The sequence below is a fragment of the Lonchura striata genome, chromosome 4, assembly GCF_050655825.1.
Source record: "Lonchura striata isolate lonStrDom1 chromosome 4, ASM5065582v1, whole genome shotgun sequence".
Lineage (NCBI taxonomy): Eukaryota > Metazoa > Chordata > Aves > Passeriformes > Estrildidae > Lonchura > Lonchura striata.
Window position 1 is genome coordinate 7,280,851 of NC_140706.1, and position 27,471 is coordinate 7,308,321.

The 27,471-nt window shown below is 39.7% G+C and overlaps 1 long non-coding RNA gene across 2 annotated transcripts; it reads left to right on the top strand.

Annotated features, from left to right (window-relative positions):
- Positions 1–46: 46 nt before the first annotated feature.
- Positions 47–26,246, top strand: LOC146767514 (uncharacterized). Of its 2 annotated transcripts, none has more exons than XR_014954638.1 (3): positions 47–1,954; positions 4,125–4,223; positions 15,516–26,246. It is a non-coding gene; the product is annotated as an uncharacterized LOC146767514 (long non-coding RNA). The 2 variants fall into 2 exon arrangements; XR_014954639.1 differs by having other exon boundaries at positions 47–1,915.
- The last annotated feature ends 1,225 nt before the right edge of the window (positions 26,247–27,471 follow it).

Here is a 27,471-nt window from a genome sequence, read left to right on the forward strand (position 1 = left end):
TGGTTTTTTTAAGAAAGTAGAGGGGGGGGGGCGGGGTGGGAAAGGAGAAAGAAATAAAAAAACCTAAAGGTTTAAATACAGCTTCTTCCATGACCCTTCTCCAAAACCAATATTTTCCTAATAAAATAATGTGCTGCTTGTATTTTATTTTCCCCATCAACAAGGACTGTGAGTTCATTTGTTTGTTTTACATTGGCTGCTCAGAACAGTGTAGCTCTATGAGGTTAAAGAGATCCTCCGAGAAAGATCCTATTGATTTTAATTACCTAGAAACAGCCCACAGGGACAAAAGGACTTTGGCTGTTTATTTAGCCATCGCTGTGCTGCAGTATTGTGTAAGGAGAGATCAAATCAGTTGCCCTCATTATTACAATAATAATAAGGCAGAAAAGGTGCCTCCGGGCCTTGGGAAATTTTTTTTTTTTTTTTTTTGAGAGACAATAACCTCCACCACTCCTCCCACTAATAAAAGGCAGACTTGAGGAACAAGGAGCAATTACTATTTGCCAATATTAATTCAATTACTCTCCTGTTATTTATATTACAGGAAGGATTGCTTAATATTTTAGAAATATCCCAACCAAACCAGAGGCCACATCTGTTCTTTTACAGATTGATTTTTATCACTGCTAAATGCATGTTGAATGGTTTTTACCTCCTTTGGGCTGAAGCTAAGGTTAATTAGTTATTCTGCACAAACCAGTGGTACAATGATTGTTTCTAAGAGTATCTGGGTTGAGAATACACCTACTTGTGTGCTAAACTGGAAACCCTCCAGGGATCAGCAAGCATTACTTGCCTGGGATCTCTTCCCACCCATTCTGGACTAATGTCAAGCCTGGTTTATGGTGGTCTTGAGAGAACAGATATCAGTTTGTTCTGCTTCTGCTATTTGCTAATTTTATTTTCTTGGAGCCTACACCTCTGAATTGGTCTCCGCTCTGTGACTTGGCCTGTGTTCCCTCATGAGAATTTAGTATTTCCTCATAGGTATTCTCTTGCTTAATTGCTTTTTAATGAACTCTTGTTACTTTTGACAGTAAGTACCTAAACAGTCAAGTTACAGTGCCTTCTGTGAACAGTATGTCAAGTCTTACCTGTGTAGAAATACTCTGGCCCATATTCTTGTTGGCTTTGATCTTGTAAAACTGTACTTGAGTGACCCAAGAGTATCCATCCAGCAGGTGGTTTTATGCAGGGACTGGTTGTATAAAAGCCAGTTTTGACATGGACACAAGCAAAGATGCAAACAGGTGCTGAAAGCAGAGCTGATCTTTCCAACATCATGGCCAGGAAATGTGTGCAAGCACACTGCTATTGGTAAGGGGAAAATAATGGAGCTGCAAGTCATTGAAATGCAGCTGTAATTTAGCTGTGATCTGTGGGAGCCCTGTGCCTGTAGAGGATTCTGCAGATGGGCTTTAAAGAGAGCCCAAGGATAAGCCATGTTGCACCATTTGCAGTCTTCTGTGTGAAAAGCAAAGCAGAATTTGTTTCAACATTTGTGCACTCAGCAACTGACTTCACACGTGCAGGTTTTCTTTATTTTCTTTTAAATCAAGGCACTAGCAAAGTTCTTGTTCTCTTTCAGCTGATGCTTTTCTTAACTTCAGAGAATGTCACATGGTTTTAGCTATTTGAGTCATCCTCTGGGCCACTGTGTTTCACTGACTACCCGTGTGACTAATAGAGTTCCTAAGTGTTTCAAGCAGAGAGGTTTCAGCTGGTAAAGTTAATGCAGCACAGCACTGGACAGGTGTTTCAGGTCAGTCCCTTGTTTAAATAATAGGTTGTTCTGCTGATGGTGCTTCCTTAAATATCCAAAGATGGTGTAGATTTGTCTGGAAGGCTGCAGAGGGCACATTTCTGAGCTGAGAGCTGCAGCATTGCCCCAGGATGTGAGAAAACACTACAGGTACAAGACCTTTCCCAGTGGACTGCTTTTACAAAACAGGTTAAAACAGTTTACTCAAATATTTTCTCTTTTTGCCAATATATTAGGTTACTGTTTAAATAGTTCTCCAAAATTAAATACTTCAACTCAACTAGATTAACTGAATTTAATTCTTTAGCCTGAATTTTGTAGTTTAGACTGTTGGGAGCCATTCTTGATCATGAAGGTGGGAAGTAGCACAGATGGATTTAAAAAGATGATGAGCAGCTAATAACAAAACACCTAAGAAATTTTCAAGATTGCATTTTAGGTCTTTAATTGCATCCCGGGCTTGAAGACTATATGTTTTGTACTTTCAGTTTTTCCAGCAAAAAAGTGGACTATGAATGTACTTCCTGAGATTTTCTGTGATCTGGCTATGGTTTATGTTATTTCTGTTCTGGTCTATTTTGTGACATATTCTATTTCTGTGATCAAACCACACCTCAGAAACTATCAATATAATAAGTCTGTTCCTAAGAAGAAAAGTAGACTAATTAAGTTTATTTTCAATGTGATAACGTGGAGGAAGGAAGGATGGAGGAAGACACTATTTTGGTCTGCAGATACTGTGAATAAGGTGTCCCCTAAAGAGAAATCAGAATTAGCTGATGGAGACATTGGTGGTTTGGGAGAAATTGATTTTTAATGAAAGATTAAGTCTTACTTCTATGGAGTAGAAGAAAGTGAGTACAAGTTCAGGGTGTGTTAACAGTCTGTAAAACTGTACATAAATATAATGAGTTTATTCTGTGAAAATTGTGAATGTGATCTAGGGTACCATCTGTTTGTACAGGTATATCTGAGAATGCTAGACAAACCTAGTCAGACAGCTGAGAAATGCTGAATTGCTCTAGAAGCAAACAACACAAAATAAGCTGAAGGACCAGGTGTTCCCTCAGATTTTTTATTATGAAATTTTCCCTGGGATCATATATGTTGTGAAGTTTCCAGGTACAATCTCCCTTACCAGAGCTAAGATCTGTGGTCCAAACTATAGTGAGTTTAACAAGGAATTAACTGGAAATTGGACCATGGCTTCAGGAAAAGTTCTTCCTTTCAGCTGTGACTTAGCATCCAGTACAGTAAATGGAACATGGAAAACTGTATTCCAGCACAAGATTAAGTTTTAAACATATTTGAAGACATTTCTTGGTAATGAACATTAAAGAATTGCTTTAGTGTCTGTAACTCAACCTTCAATGTGGATGTCAGCCTTGGGAATGTTTTTCCAGTGTTGCCTCACCAGTCCCAAAGACCTGTTTGCCTTTTGACTTTCTCAGTCCTTCTCTTATCTACCCTTTTCCTATTTTTACATCTGTCTCTCTGTCTATTCCATCTGCATACAAAATGCCAGTCTCTTTCTTTTAATATATTCTGAATTTGCCCACCACTTCTTGTTTACCTCTGGTTTTGTCTTCAGTTCCCATGAAGGGCCACCTATACCTGCTGCTTCTTCATCTTCTGGTCTTCCAAAACCCCTGCCCTTGCTACAGGATTTATCTTTCTAAAGAGTATGAAAAGTCTGTGCAACTCATTGCTGCTTTGAGATAAAAGGGTTATTGATGGTCCAGAGATGTTGCTTCTATGCATGATCCCTCCCAGTGCTCCTTCAGGTGTGAGCCAGCTTCTTTCTGCCTTCTGCATGGGGCTCTGCGCTAAAACCACGCCCAGAGATCATATGTTCTTTTGGGAAAAGACTCTCTCCTGGTTGTGGAGGTGTCTGAGAAGTTTTTTGAGAAATTTCTGGGAAACTGAGTGAAAGTGTCTCAGATTTCTCTAGTGCTTGCAACCCGCTTTTCCTGGCTAAGTCTTATCTAGGCATATGAATATTTATGTATTTTAGTTAGACATAACATGAATAGTATTGATTTGGTCTTGCAAGAGAATTTGCTTTTTTCTCTGGGCCCAATCCCCAATGAATTTATAGTGATCAGGACATTATGCTTGGGTGGCTGTATGACAGCAGGGCAGAATGGAAAATCTTGCTGTAAAAGCTATTGAATCAGGAGGGGACAATAAAAGGATTCTCTCGTTCACCCCCTTGGTCATGGCTTTTGGTTATGGTTACAGCTTAACATAACTACCCATCAAATAACCGTGTAGTTTTATGATCGTGTGTAGGGTGGTTGGTGGGTGCACAGGCACAAAAGATTTAAAGCTGGTCTCTTTTTGTTTTTTCTTTTTGAAGGCTACATTAATTGTTCTGGTGCCTGAGCATCTGCCTGATACGCATTGTTTCCTCTGCAGACTGAAGAAGACAAAAGCTAAATACAAATTTATTGAACGGGTAAGCTATAAACCCTGAAGTTTGCACAATATTTTAATGGAAATCATACTTTGTCAAAAGCACATGTATCAAATTTTCTTTGTGGAGATTATGGTTCATCAGTACCAGAATTAATTAAAAATTTCCTACCAAGCTTACTCACTGCTCTTTTGTTTCTATATATAAATTTTTAGATTTATAAACTAATGGCTCATTTCAGGGAGGAATGTGTCTTTTATTAAATCAAATGTATAGTACAAAAATGTTGTACTTTGTAAAGGAATTCACTTTTTTGTTAAAAAACCCATTCAATTTTTGGTGGCAAAAGGGACTTAAAAAAATTCTTCAGCTTTCATTTTATGTATTTTTACAGCGTTAACCGGCAAAAGCTGATTCATTATCCGCTGTCCTAACTTTACCTGCTCTCAATAACTCACGAGTTCAGGTCACCCTGCAGTGCCTCCTTTTGCCTTCGCTCAGATACCATGTCTAACTGAATGGAATTGACCTGTTTAAGGCCTCTTCACTCCAACTGAATTATTTGATCATAGCCACAGACATCTGTTTGGGGCAGTAATTGGTTGTTTATAAGAGCACAGGAAAGCCACCAGCAGCAACAGCAGTGGCAAGACAATAAAGGCAGGGGACAAGCATGGAGGGCATGTAGACAGGTCCTGACAGACCACTGTCTGCTTGAGATAAGCAATGCAGATTAGTTATATGCACTCTATCTCACCACTGGGGCCTAATAATCCCCTTTAGCACTCATTCACAGTTATGTAGCAGACAGAAAAACTAATACAGGGGGAATCTGGTCCCACTGCCTTACCACAAATCTCAGACACAGCTTCTGGAATCCGCGGGGTTTTACCGTACAATTAGTTTTAAATGCCAATTTCATGGTGGCTCATGAGATGGAAAATAGAAGAATAGTAGGTAAAGATACCCATTGCAAACTAGATTATTTGAGAGGGGAAGATGGCTCTTCAAGATGTGGCTGTCGCTGCTGCTTCCTAGCTTGACAGCCACAATGTGGACATTGAGGTAAAGGGTGACAAAAATGGAACTTGAAGTGCTGAACTGTTGGGGAAAAAATGACATGGCATTTCTGTGCTGTTTGAGTACAGACAGGAGACAATGTGGGTTTTAATTCATTTGCAAAATCTTGTTGCAATTCTTGTGGAACACAGGATGGTTGCACTTGACTTGCAGTGGCAGCAGGCATGTAAAGCAGTGTGAGATGCACTGGGTTTGCCCTGGTACAGCTGCACGTGTGTTCCCTTCACTGTCAAACTCAAACACATGACACAGCTCCTGGACACTGCCCATCAGGCTTTAAAGGAGGCTGCAGAGCCTGGGATTTGATTAAGAGAACCCAATGTCCACATTCAGATATTGAATTAAGCAATTTTTAACTACATGCACAAACAAAAATGCATTTTATGTTAATCTGAAACATTAATTTTTATTTCAAATTAAAATTCTGCATTTGGCAAGATGTAGATACCTGTTACAGTTCTGAGCCAGTGCAGGGAAGGAGGAAGTGCAGAGATGGATATTAAGATTGACAGATCCGGGGATGTTTGCTTGAATTCCAGAAACACATATTAATGGGACATGGTGCAGATGATGGAACGAAAAGATTGTCATTATTGTGGTTGCTGTTATGCTGTGCCACTCATTTCATGGGTAGCAGTCACTCTCAGTGTGATGTTAATACGTGCTTATATGCAAATGGTAAAAAACCCTGTTTTCCAGAAGTGTCTTGGTTTTAGTGGTGCAAAGAAAGTTTCTCTGACTCCTGAGCTTTTCAAGTCCTGCATCTTGAAATCTGTTAATTTTTTTGTGCAAATAATAATGACAGTTTATTGTAGGCACCAGTGGGAAAGGTAATCTTATCTCAAACTATTTTCTTAAAAAAATCCTACTACTCAAGGTGATAATTTAAAAAACTGGAATTGTTGACCTAAAAGCTTGGATCATTGCTCTCTACAAGTACCTAAAAGACCATTGTAGCCAGGTGGGGGAAGGTCTCTTCTCTGAAAAATTACGTGATACAATGAGAGGAAATGGCCTCAAGATGTGCTGTGGGAGGTTGACATTAGGTGAAGAAATTTTTCTTAATATCCAAAGGGTGATCAACCACTGGAAAGGACTGCTCAGAGAAGTGGTGGAGTTACCATCCCTGGTGGGATTTAAGATGTGTTTATATGGTTCTTGGGAACATGGTTTAGTGGTGGTCATGGCAATGCTAGATTAATGGTTGGACTCAATGGTCCTAGAGGTGTTTTCCAACCTAAATGATTCTATGAGTCTATGGCCTTCTATGACCTTCTGTTTAACAAATACCATATTTAATTTCTTTGTGTGTTTGATCAATCTACAGTCATAAAATAACTTTTTCAGACATCTTTGTTAGGTATTTTTGATTGGATATCCCAAAATTCCATTTGTGTTCTGCGCAGCTCCCTCTCTACATGCATCTCCAAAAAGTCTTAATGTTTCTGGCATGAATTTCACATCCACATGGAATGTGATTTGGGAGGGACATGAAATTTGCATGGGAAAAAAACCTTGCATGCAGAAGGCACCTCTAATGAATTTTCTTAGTTAATTATAGAAGCTTCAAATTCACCAGTAAGGGACAGAATTCTCAGTAAATTCACACAGCTCTGTTGAAATCAGCAGGGCTTTGCTACTTTACAGTTCTGCTCTGTGGTTTTTATCTGGGATATTTTTTTTTTAAATTTTGCATTGCCAACTAGAGAGTTATTGTACAAGCAGGCTGTAAAGCACGGCAATGTTTTTGACTCCATCTACATGTCCTGTATTTGTTATCTAATTGCCAATAGACCAAACTGCAAAGGGACAATGTTTTTCAACCAAACGACCTGTAAGTAGCAGGAAATCTTATGCTCTCACCTCTTTGGCCAAGACAAGAGCATCCACATTTTACATAATGAGAGAAATCAACTGTTCTTTATCAGTGCTTTCGGTGCAATTGCAAATCTTTAAAGCCTAGCTGCTTCTTGGATTTAACGACTGCATCCCAACCCTCCATGCATCAGGAACATGCAGGTCACTTTTGTACAACTGCAGTGAATGCCATTATTTGTAACCTGAATGAGCTTAAAATTCAGCCTCAGATGTTCATGCAGGATCCCTGGCTGCTCAGAGGGAGCTGTGTGCTTCCATACAGCGGGGGATTGTGAGTGTTTATTTGACTTTAAGTTACGCATTTATATTTAACGAATTACAATTAAATAATGTGAAGGAATTTACAGTCTCTCTGGTCACTCTAGATTCCTGGCTGGTTGCAGCCTTTACAGCTGTATGAGCAGCAGCACTGAAGATCTTATTCGTGTGCTTTATTATGGGGTGCACAGAGGTACTGCTCAGGCTGCAGCCCCAGTTGCGTTTTCAGAACTGTAATTTCTTATTTGAACACATGAGAAGTCCTGATTCTTTGTTATTTCAGTGTGTCTTCCCCAGTATGTTCAGTCCCACCCAGTTAAGGTGTTGCTGGAGTGACTGGCATGATGGGTATGGTTTCCCCTTGGGAATACATCTGGAGATGCAAATTGCATCTTCTGAGTCTCATACTCCATGTCAGACTCCAGCCACCAGAGCTCCCTTTGCTGATAAGGAATCTGAGAAGTACAATATTTAATGTGCTGGGACTTCTAATGAAATAATAAATTACAATTACGGCTGTTAGCAATTATTCTTATTGCCACAGTCCATTCCAATGAATAGTTGTATCAGCCAGGTTTCCATTCTTGCCTGTCTGATTTGGTAGATTGTCCTGCTGTCTCTCTGCATCTAAGGCTAATATTGGTGTCCTCTGGCTTATCCTCCACTTCTTCAGAGGGACAGTTCAGCTTAATGTTCAATTTACTTTGTCTAATTATTCAAGCCTCTAATAGCACAGATTAGTCAGATCAGCAGGAAGGTTTCAAATCAAAGATATAATAATTGATATCACATTGGCCAGTCTAATCAGCACAGGCTGATAGCATCTGCTTTACTCTGTGCTTTCTTATTGTGAATCGAGTCTCCAAATTGAACCGAACTATTTCTAGGAGTTATGTTATCACTATTTCACCCTAGCAGCCCTTGTGAGCTCTCACAAGATCCCTGGAGATAGAAAGCAATATGCATTCCTTTCAGTTAAATTGAGTTTGGTTTTCAAGTGAAACAGAGTCCCAAGAAATACAGAAGAGCCTAAGCTGTCCTTGGATGTAGCATGTCTGGCTACATTATAACTAAAAGATAAATATTAATATTTTTCTTTTATTTCCTTTGTTTTCCTTTATTTTTAATATTTTTCATTTTTTTCCCCCTTCACTTTTTTTCCCTTCTCATTACAGTAATGTCTAGTAGTGTCAAACCCACCACCAAAGGGTTAATTTGCTCTCATGTCATTGACTAAGCTTGAAGTCATGTGCAATGCAGCCTCTCATTTTGATTTTGGTTCCTAAAAATTCAGGTACTGTTTATTTTCAAGTAGGGCCATGGAAATACTATTGACTCCTGGAGCAGGTGGTGAATTTTGTACATGTTTGTAGCTCCTGGACTTTGTTCCAGGATTTTGTTCTGCTGTCCTTCACTAACTCTGGAGAGGGTTTTGTTGCCTGTGTCCTTTGCTTTGACAAAACATGTTTCTGTGACCCATAAAAGAGGAGTTTCTAGCCATTGCTTTCATCCCAAAATTTTAATTTTCTTCCTAGTAATCCAAGATTTAAACCATGGGACACCTAGAATATAAGGAGCCACACTTTCACTTCCACTTGCTTTTGGTTTTTTCCACCTCTGTTTCTCTGATTACTTATGCCACTGTGAACCTTTGGGGCTGAGGCATATTTTATAGTATTTTAATTGTATTTACCCTACCTTTTGTAGTAGAGCCAACTGATGAACTCCATCACATCATTCATGGCATGAATGCCTTATCTCAACTTGATTACTTAGCTTTTAAGTGCTTTTATACATAAGATTACTGTCATTTGGTTTGTTTGCTCACATATGCTTGAATAAAGCAAAAAAATGGTAAAGAGAGCTTGAATCCAGAATTTGAAGGTTCAGAATGCAAATTGGCACAGGATACAAGTTGAAAGCAAAAGATTTCCAAGGCAAAAGCTCTGGTGAGATGGTCTTTAACTCTTGGTGTTTCAACTGATCTTGAATTTCTCCTAGAAAAGCGTATTTCACACAGTTTATACTGTTATGATTTCACAGTGGTTTTCCCTGGAAGTGTTCAAAAGGTATTTGGATGTAGCTCTTGGGACGTGCTTTAGTGGTGCCAGGTTAGCAGCTGGACTCAGTGATCTTGGAGGTCTTTTCCAACCTTAAGTATTCTATGGTCTCAAAACGCTTCCTAGATTTTTCCTTTTCATACCCCTCACAGATTTGGCATCTAGGATTATGGTTGTATTTTCATAGGTGGGAGGGCCTGATGCTGAGAAGGTGAAATGATTTGGCTGTGGCAAGTCAGGAATGAGCTGGCATGAGGGACTTGGTCCCTGGTGTTTTGCTTCACAGCTCTTCCACCAAGGACATCAGCTCGCAGCCCTTAGCAAATATCATCCATGGAGTTTGGTTCCAATTGCTCTGGGATAACCTCTTGGCAGTGATTGCTTTTCTGCATAAATGATAATTATGGTACAAAGAAATTAAATTATTTGCTTTAATCGCCTTCCAAATTTTGCAGAGAACTCGAATAGCAGACTTATTGTGTTTTATGGTGTATTTCATTGCTAGGTGAGTAACACAAATCAGTGTTTCATCTCCTTTTAATTTCTAATGCTTTGTCCTCACTATACTGCATTAAAACAGGGAAAGAAAACAAGTAATATAAGTAATAGTTATTTCAGAAAATGAATCAAGTCTTAGGGTGCAGCTTTTGGGGGCCAATAAATGAAATGTGTTCTTAGTTCTGTTAATAATTCATATTGTAACAGAGATATTTCAGACTGAATACAAATTTGATGAAATAGTGTGACTTTGAGGTCATCTGAAAAACCCCAGGAACTCAATGAATTTTGACTGAAAGTCCTGCAGAGTTCCCACATTCTTCTGTCTGGCAGTGAAATAATAGTTTCAAAACACTGGGATGACAGTGGCTTTATTTCAGAGGTCTCTGAATATTATACTAGGAGGAGGTTTTTCTGAAAACACAAGAACAGGAATTTCAAAACCTTTGGAACAGAGTATGCAGGGAAGAGGCGTATTCTGTATATTAAGAGTGATTCAGCTGAGAGACTTGGACTGAATTTTATGCCCAGGTCCATTTGAGCATCACTTTTGAGGTCAGCAAGACTCAGGCCAGTGCAAACTGCACCACGTGGTAAAAGATTTGCTCACTCTGTGTGGACTGGAAAGCTCATTTCAGACAGACCTGGATTGAGAACTACATGTGAGTGTTATCTCTGAAGATTAACTCACCCACTCAGCACAGGCAGATCGCATTTAAACTCAAGAGAAAGTGACGGGCTTGGGAACTGGGAAAAATATTCATTTGTTTTACCACCAAAGGTGCTTTTATCTTCAGATACTCAAATGTGAAAGTATATTTGTCTCCCACCAATGAAATATAATATTGATATCACCTCTGAGAAATATAGTGTAATGTATTTCTTCTGTTTTGTGCTTTTTGTAAACACGCAGACACCCGTGACACCCCACTGTGATGGCAGCCAATAGACTGAGCACTTACCCTCGCTGCTGTTGTGTAACCATGGGCAATTTATCTCAGTCTCACCTCTCTTAAAACACTTTTATCAAAATTGGCGGTCAAACAGCGCTGAACCATGGTGGCCTCAATCTTAAATGCTATGGTGCAGATTTTAATTTGGGAAAGATTAATGCACTCTCAAGTGTTAATGCCACAGCTTTCTGTTATCTACATTGATGGGTGTCAGCTAATTTCTGCAGAAGGATTGTAAAGCAAACTGTGCATGTTGATGTTTCAGAAACCTAAGCTCCAGAATGGTGAGATAATAGAGAGGGGAATAGAACTATTTTCTCAAATTTCTTTTAAATTAGAAAATGTTTCCCCTGTCTTTGTAAAGCTGAGCTACTGAGTCAATTCCACTCAAGCTGATTCTTGAAGATACAGGGAATATTTCATTTAAAGGAGCAGTAAAAGTGTCAAAAGATACTTTATCAAGGTCGCTTTTAGATTGAAGATAACAACCCATCTTATAACAAATATAGACCCCCACAGTAAGCTTTGTAATTTCCAGTACTGGGGTAGCTCTTAGTCTCTGTCTCCATCATCTCTCATGAATTTTTTCCTTGTCTGGTCACATATAATCGTAATCAACAAAAGCCCTTTTGTTCATTAATAAAATGACAACAGCTCGTACACTTTGACTGGTTTATTTTTCAGGTTCATGCAGTTTACCAAATACAACTGGAGTTTGTTCTGGTTTTTAATAGACTTTCCTAACTGTGAAGAAGATGTCTGGAAGGAAGGTAACTGTGAAGAAGATGATGCACAACAACTAGGAAATTTTATTTGTGCAGACTAATTTACACAGGAAAGGGGGGGAATGCAATTAAGCTCATAAAACTTGCTCTAGCAATGATCCAGGTCAAGGGGCTAATGGTGAATTGCATGAATAACAGCCACTCACCCAAGTCACATTAAACAGTCTTGATAATATCATCCAAAATAGCCAATTATTTTGAGTATTATGAGAAGGTCCTGTTGTTATTTAACAATGGTTTATATGCAAAAATAGTAATAAAAAAAATAATTTCAAAGGGATTAGTTGCAATTGAGTTCACAGTAAACTGTTTTTGAGCCAGAGGGATGAAGGAGCAGTGCCTTAGAAGAGAGTGAACTGCATATGATCTAGCAGTGATTTCATATGTTCAGTGTTGCTAAGACAGTGCCATCAACTCCAGTTTAAAAGCAGGAGCAGAGAAGGAAATGGAACAACTAGTGCAGCAGAGCCCTGTTCACTGCAAAGCATCTTCCCCATGACCATGGGTTTTCTCCTTTGGATATAATGAGGGATACAAGGGTGGGAGGGTTGTGCAGCTGCTGGATGGGTAAGTTGGGAGATAGTGAAGATGTGCACTGACCAGGCAGGGTAAAAGATGCTAAAGGGCTGTTATTTTGTTATATCTTGGTGCATTTACCAGGAAAGGAGTACAAGAGGGGTACTCAGTTTAACTCTGGATTTTGAGTTAGGGGTTTTCTGACTTTAAATCTCTTTAATTTATGTAATAATATTTGTCTGTATTAATTTTTATAGATATTGTTCTTCTTGATTCTGATTATTTTCAGTTTAACTTCACAGTAGAAAATTATTATTTTTTAAAAAAGTCCATGAAACTCTTGGTAATGCAACTTTTGTTGGTATTTATTAAAATCATGTGACTATACTTGTTGCATGTTATTAATAGTAATGCAAAATCTGTACTGAATGTTGACATGATCTCACTTTGCTTTTCTTTGTCATGTCTGATAGAGTAAAGGTTCACTGACAACTTTTCAGTAAACATTCTTTGTGCTTTAACTTGACAAATGAAGATTTTTATTCAGCTCTTGACTTGTAAAAAACCAAAAGAGCCAGCATGTCAAGTGGGTTTGCTTTTACATAGGGGTTTTCATTATCAGAGAAGTCAGGTATCTATGTCCACCACAGATTCTCTCCATACAGGGAGGAAGTTTTACAACTTAGTGACAATTTTGTAGTTTTTGCTCTGACTGGTGCAGATCTTCTGGTTGCAATGTAACTGCTCCATCTTGGTTTCCAGGTGCTAATCTTGAGATTATACCAGATTTATCTTCATCTCTCTTCTACCTTCATAGAGCTTTGACCCTGAAGTTCATGCCATATAAAAGCAGATTTCAACATCTTGAACCTGATATGATGGACAAACAGAGGTTTAATTAGAACATCTTAAAGCATGTTGACATCAAGTAGTTTTTCTGTTGTTTGACAGCCAGGATATCCCAGCCAAAATAAAAGGGTTGAATTAATCTGCATAGACCTATGTGGCACTATTTAGTTTTTGGGTTTATTTTGAGACATTTGAGAGTCTTCAAGAAGAGGAGTTAAATGCCTCTTTTGGGGCCCCAAGGGTAAACTAGTACAACACTGAGAGGTTTAAGAGGAATTGCGTTGGGCTGCTACTGCTGTGATCTGGACAAGGCTACAAGTCAATTTGAGAAATATCACCACTGATAATGGACTCACTACAGCGTATTTTGATAGTCCTGCCTTTGCCAGGAGAGATGGCTGTGGCGTGAAAATGAGCAATACCTTTTCTGGAGAAAAGTTCATGACAGGGTTTGAAGTGCTATGGGTTCTGGACACTTGGGACATGACTATAATGGGTCCTGTGTGACAGCACAGGTTTTCATAGCTTTGCCTCTGTGTTGAAACAGTTTATTCTGTCACTGTGTTACCGTGGCTTCAAATATGCAACCTGCAGCTTGTCATAAAATTCTGATTGAATTTAAACCATGTGTGTGTGGTTAGGGAGACATCTGTTAATTGTTCATGAAATTAAGTGAATGATGACTATCTAGTTGATTTTTGATTGGATTTATTCCTAGAGGCTGTAATTGCTAGTTTTGTAAAAGATACCTCACAAGCAGGTTATTTTTAAAAAGAAAAAGCCCCTTGCATGTGTCTCCTGTCAGCCTGTATTCTGGTGTTGAATATGCAATTTTAAAAATGAGATTGTAGCAACTCCGCATATTAAAGTAAAAAGCTTGTTTTTCATACAGAAATTATAGAGTGTAACATAATTGGGCTCACTGAAATGAATTCAGCATCTCTCAGAGAACAAAATCATTGAGCCTACTGACTAAATTTAACAGCCTAATAGAAATATGCAGGTGAAGGTACAATTAATTTTAATTACTAGACTATACATTGTTAGTTGCACAGCCATGAGTAAAATTAAAATGGCAATCACAATTAGAAAATTGCAACCTCATTGTGCAACAAATTAGTCACAAATTAAAAGTCCAGGAACTATTATACATCCACTTTATTGCTTTATGACCATTATTGCCCTGATATGGATTTTATTTCTTTAATGTCGTGTCCACTTTTTTACACCTTATCTTTGTTTAGAATCTCTGGCTACTTCCCAGAATCTAAGAAAAGAAATAATATAGGCTGGAGAGCTGTGACTTCCCTGTTCACTCTGGACAGAAACTCCTAAACGGCCTTTTCCTGCTCATGGGTGGCTTTCAGAACAAGGTTTGGCACTGGATTATTTCAGTGAGGTTTCTAGAGCACAGAAAATAGCATTCAGGGGGTAATAGCTGAGGTCTGTGTGTGATATAACCCTTTTAGAAAAGGTCAGGCCAGTTAGAGATGGGAATCTGGAGAGAATCTACATTGGTGTAAGTTAGACTCTCTCCCAGCCCTCCCCTCTGGCTGTGCACACTGATGGCCTGCACAAAGAACTTTAGCTACAGGAGCATTTCTGCTATAAGCCTGTTTTTCAGCTGTTCTTGACATGGATTTATGAAATGAGGTTTAACAATTATCCCAATCTTGCAAGATCTGTGGTGGTTAAGGAGCCATCATGAGCTAAGTAGTAGAGTAGTGGCTGAGCTGGAGTAGTGGCAGCAAACACCTGAAATGCAGACACTGAAAGTGCTGCAGATGTTCTGCAAAATCACATCTCCCTGCTGTCCCACACCTGGAAATGAGGGTCTGTACCTACCTGGCACCAGCAGCTCATCTTCACCTGCAGATGAGTGCAATGAGACCCACAGCACTCACCATTACCACAACACTATCTTGAGTCCTTTGCAGGATGAACTCTATTTTGAGGAGATTCAAGGCTTTACCAGATACCTAGATGCCTCTTGTGCAAAACTGGGGATCCACAGAGAAGGTTTAAAGTAATTTGAGTTCCAAAATCTCCTTTTCTGTCCAAGATGCACCAGAGGAGCAGGAAAAAGAAATTGTCTTACCAGCATCTGAAGTATGCACTCTGCATTTAGCCCAGTTACTCCAGGTGTAGAATCAGAATGGCTTATGTTAAAAGGAACTCTAAAGATCATCCAGTTCTAACTCTCCTGCCGTTTGCAGGGACTCCTTCCACTGGACCAGGTTGGTGAAAGCCCCTTCCAGCCTGTCCTTGAACACTGTCAGGGTTGGGACATCCACTACTCCTCAGGGCAGCCCATGCCAGTGCCTCAGCACCCTCACAGTAAAGAATTTCTTCCCAATATCTAATCCAAACCTGCCCTCTGCCAGCTTACAGCCATCCCACTTGTCCTGTCGTTCCATGCTCTTGTAAATATTCTCTCGCCTTCTTTCTTGTTTCCAGGTTCTGGAAGACTGCAATTAGGTGATCCCAAAGCCTTTTCTTCTCCAGTGCTCCTGAGGGAGGCCAAGGTTGGAAGAACATTGGGTCGGAAGAACAGGACACAGCAAGATGCTTAATCAGACTCCATGTAGAGAGGAGCAAAGACCAACCAACCAACCCCCAATGCAATCTCTGTCTCCACATGATCTCAGCTCCCTGGGGACTGTTGTAAAACCACCAGAGCATTGGTCAGCTTGTGTGAGCCCCAGCAGGGGCTTTTGCAGTGCTTGGAGAGCTGAAACTCCATTTCAAATATGCAATTGAACAGCTATCAGAGGGTAATGATGTTTAGTCACTACCACTTGGGACTGGATTTTAATTGATGACCCAGAGGTGAAAGTGTTTCTATTTCATTACCTGCTATTGCCAGCATTTTTTTTTCCCTGTAATCCTCTTTCCTGTAATATGAATACTTTGGGAAGGGGAAATTAAAGTGGGACTGAAGTTATGAAAGTGAGAAAATATATGTTTACTCCCTAATTATCTTTCTATATTTAAGGCACAATAGGAACTCCTTAGTGTAATTCCAAAGTCTGCTGTCTACTGTTCAAATGGAACCAACATATAATATATTGAAACAACTTTTTTTTTTAACTGCAGATTGTTGATTGTAATTTTTCACAGATTTTTACTTCCATATTTGCACTATTCTCAACAGGAAGGCTTCCTTCTTATCTGAAGCAGAACTCATCTGTGACTGCTAAATTGAACACTGAAATCTCCCTCTGTTCTGGGAGAGGTGAGCACCTGTGATTTACTGTATGTTTATAAAGCTCCTAGTGCCCTATTACACAGAGACTTGTAGGGTTTGTCTCAAGATAGAAACTGAGGGAAAAATAGTAACATGAGCAATTAATAAGATTTTCTCTCAGAAGTTTCTTATTAGTAGTAGTTTTCATGTCTCAGACCTCTCTGTGTTTTAGAATTTCTTGATAGGCTAATAAGGATGATCTTTGTCTTGAAAATGCGGAGACAGAAATGAAATGCCAGCTTGGAATCTGCCTGGATGTATTCTGTACAGTTGTTCTTTTGAATTATTTCTGAGGCAGGGAGTATCTCAGATTAGGGAAATGTCTATAAGTGCCACTGGCTGATATCTATTTACTGTAGATTCTTTTTTTGGGAAACCTGTTGTTCCTTCAGCACTAACATTAGAAGTACTAATACAAATATCTCTTTTATGTCTTTGAATTAAAAAAAAAAAAAGTTATCATATCAGCTTCTCTGCTTGAAAAACAGGACTAATGATAAGTGAGAATGACCTGTTCAGGGCCATGCACCATCCTTGCAAGAGAAACAGGAGTATTATATGGATTCTTATTTATTGAGCCATGGTGGGCTGTTGAAGATCTTCTGTGTCCAAATATTATGCATCTCTCCTTGTGTGAAGCCAAAAGCACTTGGCATGTAGTGGTTTTCTTGGTTGTGGCCTTTCCATGCTGCTATTTTAGAGGGTTACAATTTCAATATTGTAGGAAATGTGGTGAACTTGTATAGAAGAAAATGTTGATTCAAGGAATTCTTGCTTTATTTTTCTTCCTGCTCTTTCTGGTAAGAAATTGGCCTTGCCCATGAGTCAGGAGGTTTTTGGTGTTCAAATGCATGGAAGAGCTGCAATACAAATATCTTGTGATTTGGGTCAATAACTTTGCATTAATATTTGCCATTGGTAATAAGTGGGTAGATCCTCATGGGAAAGCTGCAAAAATGGAAATGTCTCCTTGTAGACATGTGTTTGTGAAACCAGGGTCTGCAGCTGACAGAGCAATTGGAGAGGTGTCTTTAAGCTTTACTATTGGAGTCCTGAAACTCTATGTGACTTTTAAATTCCTTGGCATGTTGGGGAGGAGGGGGAACTTGGATCCCAAACTTCCTGTGAAAAGGAATATTGCACATATCTTATTCAGCCATTTTATTTATGCTGCAAAAAGTGCAAATGTGATTCTTTAGCTATAGCTGAGAAGGCAGCCCTTCATTTAATCCCAGATACTGCAAACTGCTATATAGCCTATAAATAAATAATTACAAATCTACATAGAAAATTCTTTTCTTACAGTCTAACGGGACTCAACAGAAAACATGGGTTTGAGCATGTAGCTTTGAAATTAAGCAGTGTAACAGCATTAAAAAATATCCCTTGGAAACCTTCATCTCTGATTTTATTTTATATTGTTATAGTGCTCACGCTTCAGTGATTTCCTTTCATCTAGTCACTGGGCTGAGGAAATAACACAGAAAAGGAAACCTCTTGAGTTTCTGATGTACATGGTAAATGGTCATTTCAGGGACCATGCACTATGGGCCTCAGACTGAGGGTTTAATTTAATTGGTTGAAATTAAAAAACATCCAAGCCTCATGAAATTATGACCTTTATGCCTGGTGTGTCAGCTACATCTGACACTAGCCTTGTTGTTTAGAGACAAAATCCCTCCTCTATTTAAATGGAAGCTCCTGTGGGACCCACATAAGCCTTGCCAACAGAAGAGGCAAGTGGCTCTGATCACTAGATCCCTACTCAAACCATGGTTAACATCAGCAGCATTTCTTTTAGAAGTTTGTGTGTTTGTGTTTATCTTTGATATTAAAAAAAAGGTATGGTTTTTTGTTATCAGTATGATCATATTTCTTTTAAATACGTGTTTAAAAATTTGCTTTGTGTTTTCACTGAGGGAAATGAAATACATGGGATGGAACAGAGGTCTAGATTTGTATGTTTCCTGTCAAGAAATTGGGAGTTGAGGTTCAATTTAAATATTTCTTGGGTGGTAATCTGTTTTACATCTGTTTTACATCTGTTTGAACTCTCTACATGATAATTTGCTGTTTGTTTTCTGATAGTTTTGCTTTCTTCTTGGTTTAAATTATAAAATACAAGAACATTAATAATAATAGCAATAATAATAGTAATAATAATAGTAACAGTAGCAACAATAACAACAACAACAACAACAATTTCTGTGCAGTGCTGAGGACAGGGGCAATGCAATATCCTTTGAGACTGGAGCCATTACCACAGTGCCAAATAAAAATATTTTTTCATACAATATGGCATGAGGTATGGATGGGACATCTTCAGTGTTTCAGGATGGAGTTTTCCAAAAGGACCTGCAGGGAGGCAGGTTCTCAGTTTCCACAGACTTTAAAATGAGCTTGAGGACAACCACCTTTAGATTCCTTTGGGGAATCTCACTACTATAAATGTGACAATCACAATTTTGTATGACACAGTAGTTAGTATACTGAGATAAAATCCCTGCAAGCTTGTAGAGATGACCCGGCCCTTTAGGAGGAGATCTGCTTACAGAGATGCCCCAGCCCTGACTGTCTGCATCATGTTCATGCTGAATTTCTGGATCCTTGCTCAGATTTCTTTATTCTGGGAGAATCTGGGTCCTTAACTAGTCCAGAAACTGGGTTACCACATCAGTTTCAGTGATGGCTTCTCATAATACCAGGACTTTTCTGTGGAAGGGCAAAAGTGAAGTGGAAAACCAATCAACCAAAGTGACCAATTCCTTCTTAGTCTTTTGCTGTTAACAGATGCATCAGCTGCTTTTTCAGTATTGTGTATAATATGGGCATAGATATGATAGTTGTATATACTGTTCAGCTCTGGTTATCTTTAACAAAGATTTTAAGTGGAATAAGAAGCTAAAAAAAAATTCATGGATAGTATTTGGAATCTGGTACACTTTTATTATATGAGAATCTGGAAGATTCCAGGAAAATGGGTGAAATAGCTGGGAAATTTTTGTTCTGACTAAGAAATATGAGAATGAGGTGATGAGAGATAAGAATGAGGTGGTGTTCAGTGAAAATAAAGTTATCACAGCAGAGAAAGTCCGACAAAGGACAGTTTTTCTTTGATGTTCATTTCTATTGAATATCATTGGCAGCAATTTAGGAAGGTTCAGAGAACACTGAACATTTAAAAGATGACAAGAAGGTTAAGACCAGATTGTCTTAAACGAAAAATTTGTGAAGGGAAATATTTTTGATGCTGTGGCAAGTTGTCCTCCTCTGCCTGGCTGCACCTTTTTGTGAAGCAGTAGGACTCATAAAATAAAAAATAGAATACTGAAGCAGGAATTTACCCTTGATTTTTTTTTTTTAGGAGGGCAGATGTTCAGACACCAGTTTTTTCACCTTTCTGTCACCTCCAAATTCACAAAACCCTGAAGAAGTGCCAAACAGTCTTGGGAACATATGCAATGCCATGAATGTGTGGGTTGGCTTGTTGAGTCTCTTGGCCTCCATAAGCTTATCAACAAGAACAGTTTGTTTTCATGCCCTGTGATGCTACTTATCCTTCAATTCTTTTATGAATAAGAAGCACAAATTGGTGAAATTCTCAAACTATGTGATGCAAACGGGCTTTTTAAAATATTGAATTCAGGTTAGAACTAATCCTCCATTTCAGGCTGATGTAATATGTATAGCCAATGTCATACATTTCTTATTGAAACTGCTTACATACTTGCACTTGAAAAATTCAAAAGGTGTAGAAAATCTGTCCAAAAGGTCTTTTCATCTCAGGGCTGGGCTCTGATACTTTGGGAAAGCAGCAGTGCCACTTTGTCATATGTTTCAGTGCAACTTTGTAGCGGGGAGGGATAAAGACATGATTTTATCTGGAAGCTAAAGCATTCCTGGTCTTTGCTTATAGTGAGGTTTGTGCAGGATCCAAAATGTTGACTTTCTAATTATGGGAATATGGGCACAGACAGCCATCAGTCCTGGAGATTTGCCGTGGTTATAAAAAGGGAGTTAGAAATCCATGACTCAGACATGCCTTCTTTTGCCTCCTTGCTCACCAGTGCAGTCTGTGGGACCTAAAGGGGTCACAAGGGAGCTGGAGAGGGGTTTTTGATAAGAACATGGATTGATAGCACAAGAGAGAATGGCTTTAATCAGATAGAATGTAGGTTGAGACTAAATATTGGGAAGAAATTCTTTACTGTGAGGGTGGTGAAACAGTGCAACAGGTTGCCCAGAGAATCTGTGGCTGCCCCATCCCTGGAGGTGTTCCAGGCCAGGCTGGATGGGGCTTTGAGCAACCTGGTCTAATGGAAGGTGTCCCTGCCCATGGCATAAGCTCTGTAACTGGATGATCTTTAAGGTCCCTTCCAGCCCAAACCATCCTATGATTCAGAGCATGGAAACAAATTGCCTAGCAGTCAATGGATTTCACCTGAAAATCAAGGACCTATCAGCCCTTCCTCAGCTCTGTTTCAAGAGAAAAGCACTGAACAACCCCCTCCCCTGTGTGAGCCCTTATAATGATAAAAGACAGAGTGTTCTGCTGGAACATTTGGAGTTGTGGGGCTTTTAGCTGCTGCAGGGAGTGGGACACTGCTATCTGCAGATTGAATCAATCTGCTTCGGAAGCGGGATGGTGAAAGAGCCCGCTCGCGATAACAGAGCGGCACAGTGAGGGAACAGCCTCTACTTCTCTGAGCATAGATAAGATGGCTTTTTAAAAAGCAAGCAGGCACAGAGCAACTGCAGCCTCACCCAGAAGCAGTTTTAATCCTTTTGCTTGAGAAGGGTAGAAGATTTGGCAGGTAGGAGGATGGGGTAAGTGTCTTGTTATCTGAGAGGAGGACAATGCTATTACAAGCAAAGCAGCAAGAGAATTCTTGCTTGATAATAGAGTTAAGGGGAGCTAAAAGATAAACTCTATTTTTTATTGGGGGGAATAATAAGATTGTCTGGGCTAACTTTAGTGAAACTTGTTTTTCTGTCTCTGATTTGGTTGTCTTTGGGTCCCTTGGGCACAGCACTGCAAAGGGCATTGCTGTGTTAACCCATGGATGCTGTGCAGGGCAGCAGAGGTTCAGCCAGTTTTGTTTGCTTTGAGGAACCCCTCTCTTTTGCTGCTTCCTAGGAGTATTTCCTAGGAAATGATTCTTAACAAGCTGATTTTTGTGATTTTTGTTTAGAGGCCTATGCTTTACACCCTTGAGCTCAGGTGCTGTCTAGGAGATATGCCCATGTAATGAAAAACCACCTCATGTGTACAGTTACCACACTTGTGACATGGGTCTGTTCCATAGGAACTAAAGAAAATTTTGGAGAGAACTCTGCCAGAGATTTCTATAGCCACTGATCTCAGCCACCAGAGGGAAATGCAACCACATGCATTAACTCAGTCAGTCATGTGTCACCTTCTCCATATATGCAAAGTCTTCTTGGATAGCTGATGTTCTCCAGGGCAGCCCAAACCATTATATCATAATAAGATTCTATACCTCACATACAACCTAGGGACTGCATTTCCCAAAGTCCCACCCAGCTGGTGTTGTAGGGGCTGCTGGAGCCCCAGTGGGATGCTTTGTCCCTCTTTTTGCAGCTGTTGGTTGGAAGCACTGTGGGAAGGATGTAATCCTGTCTCCACTAAGTGCATATAGAGAGCATGTTCCTGGACAGAGCAGGAATAGTGTAAGAAAGTGTTGGTGCCACAAAGAGCCTGGAAGGGTTATTTACAGGCACTGTCACAGAAGGCTTTGCCTTTTGCCTTCCACTGGCTAATGGTTTCTGTTGTCAAGAAGACAGCAGGTCTAATGACCAAGCAAACACCTTCCTGCTCTGAAGAATCAGTCCTTCCTCTTTGTAACCTGCTCCTCCTGAGCTGGGCAGCCAGGCAAATCCCATGTGAGAGGTTACTGAGCTGGAGAGCTCCTGCAGCCTCCTGCCTGTGTGTTTGTGCTGGTGGGAAGCCAGTGTGCTGATACGTGTACCTCTGCCTGGGGGGACTGCTTTACAGGCTGGGCTTGTACTCAAAGCAAACACAAATTTGTGACCAGAAGAGGTTGTGTGAAACTTGGTTTGCACATAAACCATGTCTGCTGATGTATTTGCCCATAAAATTTGCAACAAACAGGTAAACCCCCCAAGGAAAAAACTCATTTTTTCATAATAATTTGTCTAGAAATCTAGGGTTTCTTATTTTTAGAATTAGCAGAAAAATATTTTTTTTTTCTGATGAGCATTACCTCAGGACACTGGGTGCTGTTGCAGGTTTTCCGGGCTGGGGACAGGCTGTCAGACCAGCCACTAGTGAGGGAGCTACCAACAGAGATGGGAGGTTGCTTGCTGCCTCTTTCTGGTGGGAGGGGGAAGAAAAGGGAATGGCAGTGCTTTCCTGAGCCAGTGTTGGAACATGATGAAAGGAAGGAGTCTCTTCTGCAGCCTGAGCCTGGGAACACTGCTGTGGCCCACAGCACCAGTGCAAGCTCCCTCCACCCCTTTGGTGCACAGGGTGCCAGGCTAAAGCTGGTAAAGCAAGTGCTGCCCACACACTGAATGCCCAGGACAAATGGATACCCCCAGGGAGGGATGAGCATGGGCACAAGAGAAGATTTTTTGGGCTTCACCATGTCTGGGCATGAGAGGGTTGTCATTATTCTGCAAAATGCTCCTTCAGAGGAGGTGCCTCTCCCTGTATGAGCACACAGGCAGTGCCTGTTTAAGACTGCCTTCTGGCAAAGCAAACCAAAAATGTGTCTGTGAGATGAGCACGAGTCCCAGGGCCTTTCACACGCTTTCAGCAAAGCGCCCTGCGCCATCCCCAGAGCCCCTCTGCTCCCCCCAGCCCTGCTTCCTCCCCTTCCCCCTCCCCACAACTATTTAATTTTGCTCTGGCATGAAATAATAGAGTGCTGTGTATCTATTACAGATGTAAAGAGATTTAGACTGCCACAGGTTTCAGTAGCACATTCAGAGCCCTAACAAAGCTGGGTATAATAGACTCTCCCTGCCATTATCCATTCAGCAAGTGTAATAAATGACTTGGCCGCAGCCTGCCATATACCACCCGGCCCAGATAACAGCTGAAAGGAGAAAATTAAATTTTGCTTTTGTTGAAACATTATGATTTATGTATTTGTAATATAGGCTGCGGTGGGCAATTGAAAAAAAAAAAAGAAGAAGATTGCTGAGTATACTTCAGGGTTACTGATTGTACCACAGGCCACTTAGAGCACTAGAAATGCTGTTCTTCTCCCTGTGTTCCTTAATAATAATAAAATCATACAAATTCCCATTAACCTTTTCACCCATTTTGATTTTATTTATATATTTATTTTATTTATTTTATTTTTTTATTTCCAAGTCTTAAGTTTTGGCCATTTACTCTCAGCCTCATGAAAAATAACAGACTGATGGTTTATAGAGACAAGGCAGGAAGTACCTAGGCATGTAAAAATGATGGATGTAGGTCAAAAAATCTATATATCATTTTTAGTATTTTTATAATAATTTTCTTTAAATGGGGTGGTTCCCCCTTCCCCTCCTCCTCTTCTTCACTGCTGTCTTTAGAGTTGATGACAAGATATTCTGATATCCTCATCCTTGCAATATCTAGACCTATAAAAATAATTAACTTCTCCCACCTTAGAAATATAGAGACAGAAACAGGAGTGCTTCACCCTGTAATTTATAATATTGCAGCACCGTCCCTTAATGTTGTAATCAGGCCTGCAAAGTCTTATCATGTTGTAGAATATAATGAACTTACTTATTCATTTCAACATCACATTTCATCTTAGTTGTTCTCCACATTACTTGCTTGTCCCTCCCCTTTTCTGGAAGAGTGGAAAGAACACAGAAGTTTTCTCACTCTTTCTTATTCCTTTTCTTCACCTTCTTTTAGCTCAGGGCTTGACCTGAATCAACAGACTGATCCAGGAAGCTGGGGGCTGATTTGCCTCTGCTCCCTAGGAATTTAAACATGTGTGGTTTTTATGTTTTTTTTGGCGTGTGTTTTTAAGAATTTATTAAGCCTAGTTATGTGGTTGTCCACCAGTAGGTTGAGGAAGCACTTGGCTGCATGAGGAGGGGCAGTGGCAGGACTGGGGCAGAGGATGCTCTGTGCTTCCCATGCAGAGCCCTGTGTGGCCTTGTTGCCCTGAGCATTTGAGTCTCAAATGTTGCCTCTAAAAGTGTCAGCCCGAAATCGGAGGGATAACTGGGATGGAATGCCACAAGTGGGAGAGTTCATGGTCAGATTGAACCACACTGAGCAACCTGGTTTAGTGGAAAACTTCCCTGCCCATGGCAAGGGGATTGGTACCAAATGGCCTTTGAAGGTCCCTTCCAACCCAAACCATTCTGTAATTCTATAAGCAAGGATTGTTCCTGTCTTCCTTTTGGTTGCCTAGTGGGGAGTGGAGTGATGAATCTCTTTTTTCTGACCCTCCAAGCTGTCCATACTTAATGTAGGATTTATTTGATAACAGCTTATCCAATAGTGATGATTTTTGATTTTTTTTCCTGAGGGAAATGTTCTTTTTTGCATTTTGTTAGAGATTATGATTAAGAAACAGCTCTTGTCCCCCAGGATGGAGCTGAGGCTTGATCCTGACTAATTCTCTTTTCTGTGTAGGAGCAATGCAAGGACATGTTGGAAGCATGCCCATGGGGAGGTCTTGTAGCTCTACTGTATCCTTTGCTCACAGCATCTCTTGCACTTCGATTTTTCAGAGCCTGGCACAGGTCTCTGGCATTGGGTCTACCAATTTCTTGGGCCAGACATATGTATAAATGTTAAAACCCACCAGCAGAAATGCATATTAAAATTTATTTATTTTTAAAAATTCTGTGTGCATGGTGTTAAGCATTTAAATAACTCATGTGATTTTTAGCCCTGCCGAGCCCCAGGCTCCCTGTTAGTGTTTGTGGGCTGGAGGTTTGGTTGTGCAGGGGATGTTTTACAGCCACCTCATCTCTCCATCAGGTATTCTGCTAATGCACACTGACAGATATTTTGTGAAGCAACATTCAGTCTATTTATTGACCCCCTGCCCTCAAATGCATACATACAGCAGAGCATTCCAGTTTATATTTAATGCTGAAACATTTGTAAGTACTGTATATCCTATGATCTATTGGACTAATGAAAAAGAAGGTTTATCACTGCAGTCCAGTGTAAATCTGCGGATAACCTTACTGTACAGTCAATTTATTCCTTTAAAAGGTTTATTCCTTTATCAGGTGTTTGTAGAAGGTTTCACCATAAGTACAGCAGAGACATAATTTGCTGTGGGGCAGATTTATTTGTTTCACAGGGTTATTATTTTAACAGTCTGATAATCACTATGAGTATGTTTTACCATTTGCTGTTTCTGTGTGTATATGCGAAAGTGTGTTTATTCATTCCCTGAGCAGGTTCATTTTCTTATCAGCTATTCATTTTAAAGAGTTTTAATACATATGCAGAGTGTGTAGAATACGAGAGTGCAGTAATTTTATTAAGAGATTTATTTGGTGCCAGATATTAATTTAGCTGGCGTTTGCTGTAACACAATCATATGCTTTCACCTGGCCAATTTTCTTTGCATATCACAGTTTGCTATAAACAACACTTTTCCTACACTGCAACCTTCAAATTCCTTTTTTTTCCCTTTTAAAGTATTTTTTTTACAGGGAACTCTCCCACACTCTGCACCTTTTCATTTTTATTCATCATATTTGATATTTTTGAAGCCTCACTCTCAGTAAGAGGGGATCTTGTGAAGTAGTTTTTTAAAAATGAATATGCTTAAAGATTCTGCTAAGAGAAGGTTTCAGAAATGTCCCTCTAGTGCCACTTAGTAATTGCTTGAGTCTCAGCACATGGCCAGTGACTCACTAGAAAAAAGCAGAAGGAAGAAGATGATCCCAAAACAAGATTCTGGTATTAAAAATTGTTAAATCATAAGACACCAAAACCACATAGTCTCTGATATACTCAGAGACTATGTGATTTTGGTGTTTTGTTATGATTTAACAATTTTTATATTATGTAAACATTAGTTCTAGAAAGAAGAGGAAAGAAACTGTGCATAAACTGGAGGTGAGATATGTCTTTAACTTGGCATAAAATGAAGCTATAAAATAGGGGAGAAAATCCACCTGCATCACTGTGTCTCATGCTGGGGTGAAACAGATTCTTATTTGAATCTTCCTGATGTCCAGGGGTGTTTCAGGCTGATTTCATAGGAGGATGGCTGCTGTCCAGTTGGTGGTTTAACTCTCTCTCCCTACCGCTGTCTGTAAGAAAGAGCTGCACAATAACCAAAGCTGTGAACCCTCTGTGCTCTGAAACACCTGGAGCTCAAGGAGGAGGCAGGGGTGACACTGCACATCCCTGGGGCCAGGTGCAGATTTCCAGGCATGGAGAACTTTGGATTACTCACATGAGAGAGAGTTCTCCTGTAGCAATTAGTTTTTCTGGTCCAGAGAATACAGGAATCAGTGAAAACTTCTGAGTACTGTTCCTGTTGGGTCAGGCCCTTACCTGCAGGGGAATATTTGTAGTAACTGCCCAGCACAAAAAGCTAAACTGGAATCTTCTGCGTAACACCACAGCTGTCTTCTGATTCCTTGTTTGTCTCATTTTGAGAAGAATGTTTCTTGATGCTGGACTAGACTCAAAAACGCAAAAGCATTTTTGTCAGTAGCAGAGTCAGTAATGTTTAATGTTGGGTTTTCTGAGATCACTGTAAGATCCTGGATAATTAAAAAACTGTATAGATGCCTCCAGCCAGAATCTGGAGTCAATATTTACAGAGAGATTGAAAGTTCTACTGGAAATAGAAACTTTAGAGAACTTCTGAGCCTCTACACAGCCATACAGAGATAAACAATCATACTTGGGCCATTTTAAAAAATATTTTTTGATAGAAAGTAAGAATTTTATTTAGAACTTGGCAGCTGACAGCTTTCAGACCTTGGACCAAAGTTACATCTATTTTAAAAAGTTTATCTGTAACTGTATTCTAAATATATATTTTTATCTCATCATGCACATTGGTTTTTAATTTCCCTGTACTTCCTAGGTTTGTTTTACCTTCTAACTTTTTCTTGGCGCTATTATTTTCCCATTTTCTGTGTTGTCTAAGCCAACTTTTCCTTGAATTACCTGAAACTTTCTCA